Raw genomic sequence first — 4,955 nt, forward strand, 5'->3', positions numbered from 1 at the left:
GAAGACTCCGGCGGACCGCACATGAAATTGTGCGGTCGCAGAACCTCCCAAAGGGCATTTTTGTATGAAATTTTCAGCCTTGTATAAATAGACGAGTTTCATAAAATCAGGTTAACTTTTGACATCAGCAAGTCATGTAGCCATTTTTCTTTGCCACTTTTAGAAGTTTTCTATATTTTGGAGTATTTTAATATAGATTTTATCATTTTAACTTTACAATATGAGTTTAATTAGTATTTCTACTTTTATTTCTTCAATTTCAAGCATAAGTAGCTAGATTTCTACTAGGGTTGTGACCCGAACCTAGTGTGTAAACCTCATGGGTATCAAATTTAGTGTTTGTTTATGATTGAGTGTTTATTATTTAGCCTTGTTCATGTTTTTGCGGAATTAATGGTTACGAGCATTAGTTTATGCCTATTTGACTTAGTCTCTACTTGAGAAAGAGAGACTTAGTCTAGGAAAACTTGGCTAACAAGAAATTGGGTCAATCGAGAGATTGATTAACCCACTTAAAGGGTTCAACCTAGAGATAGTAATAACCCGACTTGAGATTTTATCAACCCTTTTGTGTGATTCCCATTTGGATTTCAGAAAGCCAAATTGGGCAAAACCACTCTCTGACCGAAAGGTATTGAGTGGGTAATTGAGAGTTGATAGCTATAATACACCCCGATCAACAAAACAAGCATTAAGGTTTATATCCCATTAGACAAACACCTAGGTGATGGTCATAGCCCTAGGCTTTTTACAAACGTGAAAAACAACAAAAAAAATTATCCTAGTCTTATTTCTTAATTTTGCAATCTTATTTTTAAAACAGCAATAGAAACAAAACCACTTTGTTAAAGTGCAAATTAAGATAGTTCAAATTTATGCATTAGAATATATACTCCTAACTCCCATATAGCTCCTTATGGATTCGATCCCGACCCTTCGTTGGGTTATATAATTGCAATCGACCAATTCATACCTTGTTTTGAGGTGTGTATTGTGCGCAATAGGTCAATAATGCACAAGATCAAGGGCTCACTGTTCAAGTCACAGTGGACTTGAATGGCCCTAACATATGGCACTACTCCTCTGGGGTTCTAAGAAGAAAGGGCAAGATCTATGTGGGAGCTACTGGAAGACTAAGACAACAACTAGTATCCACTTTTCACGACTCCTCTATTGGAGGACACTCTAGACAATTAGGAACCTTTAAGAGATTGGCTTTACTGTTCTACTGGCAAGGAATGAAACGAATGGTGGTGCAGCATGTGACTAGTTGTGATGTGTGTCTCAGAAACAAAGAGGAGAATGTGGCATATCCTAGACTTTTACAACCTCTGCCTATTCCTAACCAAGTTTGGAGCCATGTCAGCATGGATTTTATTGAGGGTATACCCAAATCCCAGAACCAGGATGCTATACTTGTAGTAATGGACATAATGTCAAGGTATGCTCACTTCATAGCCCTTAACCGTCCCTTTACTGCCGCAACAGTAGCTGAGAAGTTTTGGAAGAGGATCCACAGTCTGTATGGCACCCTAGAATCCAGTGTCACTGACAGAGATAGGATATTTTTGAGTAACTTTTGGCAATTATTGTTTAAATTTTTGTACACTTAGTGAAATTATAGCACTGCCTTATCTTCCTCAGAGTGATGGGCAGACTGAGCGGGTGAATAGATTCATGTCTGCTAGCAGGCCTACTCAGCGGAACCAATGGCTTTTCTCAGCAAAGTGGTGGTACAACACAAGGATTACAGCGTGGTTATTCTCATCCACAGTTATCTAATTGCCCTTTACTTGAGATTATAGTGCCAGCTGCTTAAGATGCAGTCAAGAAAAGGCAACATATGCTACAGTTGCTTAAGGATAATTTATGCAAAGCCCAGGAAAGGATGAAACTATATGCTGACAAGAGAAGGACTGATAGAGAATTTCAGGTTGGCGACATGGTCTATTTGAAACTACAGACTTACGGACAAACATCTATTGCTCTTACAAAGAAATTGAAGCTATGCTATAAATAGGAAAAATACATAAAAAGACACTTAAAGTTGGCCTCAGATATCTATCTCACACTCTCACTTGCAACTTGGTTGTCTAGTGGACACCCCCGTCTGGTAAGCTTAGAGCGTGAGTTACAATTGCATATGACATGGAAAAGTGACAAATAAAAAATTGACATGTGTAATTTTTGTAAAAAAGAAAAAGAAAAAGACTTCTCATTTAAAAAGAAAAAGAAAAACGTTAGAAAATCCTATTTACCATCTCCTTCACCGCCTACCCTCTTTCTTCTTCTACATAAATTTTCACCCATCTTTTTAGAAAATTCATCATCTCTATTCAATTTTATTTCCATTATTTTTAAAAAATTCATCATTTGCTTCAATAATTCATCGAAATGCTGCATTGTCATCTATTTACTCGTCGCCATTCTCGTTCCCATCGCCACCGCATAACGAAAATCGATGGTGCTGATGATTCTGACAACACAGTGTGGAGAATTCCACAGCGCTTGCACTTGCAAACTAGGGTTAAGTCTCGGTCGAGATTCATGGAAATATTAGCAACGATTCAATCGCCTGCTTGTCTAATCGGATGTTAGAATCGAATAAAATAATGCTTCTTATGTTGGCTTATCCTCTATTTCCACGGCTGCCATAAAAATCGTAACACTGTTTAGAATTATGGTTTATTGAATAGTGTGTTTGGTGTTGTTCTTGTAGGGGTCATAGTGTAAGGGTGGTGATGAGTTTGTGATGGTGGCGAAGAGTGGTGGTGGCTATGTCTTTATTGGAGATGAAGAAAGTGGGCCTCATATGAAAAAAAATAAAACAGAAATATAATTTTAAGAGCATTCACGCACCCAAAATTATGTGAAAATCAAATATTATTGCCATGTCAGCTCAGGGTGTCCACGAGATATACTGTGCCAAGTTGAAGTGTCTAATTGATCACTGAGTAAGTTGGAGTGTGAGATAGACATGTAATGCCAACTTTAAGTGTCTCTTTATGTATTTTGCCTTCTAAATATTATGGCCCTTACAAAATCCTTGCTCGGATTGGCAATGTAGCTTATAAGTTGGAGTTGCCCTCTGAATCAATGGTGCATCATGTGTTCTATGTGTCGTTGCTTAAGAAGAAGAAAGGCAACAAAGTTGTAGCTTAAACTACTTTGCCTCTCATGGGTGAAGATGGTGAGTTCCAGGTTAAGCCCATAGCTATTCTAGAAAGGAAGATGGTCAAGAAGAACAATATGGCTGTTGTTAAGGTGTTAGTTCAACAGTCTAACCTTCCACCTGAAGATGCCACTTGGGAAGACTACCAATTCCTTAAAGCAACATTTCCAGATTTCGATTCTTAATCCTTGAGGTCAAGAATTGTTTTTAGGGGAAGGAATTGTCATGAACAATTACCATTCACATTTCTAAATTAGTTAGTAGGAGTAGAAATTTGCTAAATAGAAGAGACGGCCAAAATTAGATAGGAATTAATGAGCATCAAGGGCTATGATCGAGCCACAGCTGTCAACACTGATAAAGGCTAACAACCAAGAGAGAGAAGGCATAACTGAATTCGGTATTTCCTCTCCCAAAAGTTGTCGTTGTTAGGGAGCGCCTTTACCCCTAATGTGGGTTTGGGAAGCAAAAAAAAAATGAAGTTTCAGCTTAGGTGCTTCTTTATTTTTAATGTTTTAAAGTGCCAAATAAGACCCTACTTTATTAATAACTTTTGTGACTCATTCATTCATGTAAACTTTTTGTCCACAAACAAACCAAAAAGAAAAATCAGTTTTCCGTGCATTTATACTGACATTGCATTAAAATGTCTTATTACTAATTCAAATTGAAAGGTGAGGCTGCAGTTTTTTTCCTTCAAAAATAGAAGGCAGAATAGCCTAAATGGCACTTATACTTGTCCCACTTTGTCATCCCGGTCCCCAAACTTAATGAAGTTTCATCTAGACACCTCTACTCGTTCAAAAGTAATATTTTAAACCCTTCTGACCGTGTGTGTTCCTCAATCGTCTCACTGTATTATCCACATCAGATAAAAATATTCCATGTCATTATTTTTATTCACAAAAATTATTTTTGGAAAAGAAAAAGTTGAATCCTAAAGTTTTCTCTCACAAACACATTCATGTCTTTCTCTCTCTGAAAATCAGCCATGTAGGGATTGAGTTTCCTTGATTCAAGAAATGCACGTGGGAAGTTGCAATTTGAGAGGATTGAGGGAATCAAACCCAGATTATAAGTTCTGGAGGAGCATACCGGAAGAAGAAAAGGCAAAAAACATCTGGTGAATCAAAAGAATCATGGCAAGATTCGCCCACTTGAGCTTCCATGCTCATCCCACCAACACCCCAACAAGAACAACAATCCATATGAGCCCCACAAACATCACTAGCTCTAACAATACCTCCCCAAAATTAAGAGTTTCTCAAATCTCAAGCACAGCCGCTACTAAAACCGTAATAACAAGCAAAAAAAAAAAAAGAAAAAGATACAATCCCCTATACCACCTTTGAGCACGACGTCAAAAAAAAAGAGGAAAAGATGAGAGGAGAAAGGGGTAGAAGGAAAAGAAAATTGGAGATTGGAAGACGCTTGAATGCTTCTCGGCGTTAACCCCCTTTATTTTTTCTTTTCTTTTTATTTTTTGGTATTTTTAGTTAGAATCATAAACTTTTACTCGCTTCTTAAAGCGTGTAGTCACGCATTTTATCCAACTCAGCAAAGCAAATGCCACATAGGCTTGGTCAATGGTCAAAAGGGTATAATATTACTTTTGAACGAGTAGAGGTGTCTAGATGAAACTTCATTAAGTTTGGGGACCGGGATGACAAAGTGGCACAAGTATAAGTGCCATTTAGGCTATTCTGCCAAAATAGAATGAAATAAAGAATGAGATAGTTTATCTTGTATCAATCATATAATCACTTTACGATTAGGTTAATTA

This window comes from Nicotiana attenuata, unplaced genomic scaffold (genome assembly GCF_001879085.1).
Source record: "Nicotiana attenuata strain UT unplaced genomic scaffold, NIATTr2, whole genome shotgun sequence".
Lineage (NCBI taxonomy): Eukaryota > Viridiplantae > Streptophyta > Magnoliopsida > Solanales > Solanaceae > Nicotiana > Nicotiana attenuata.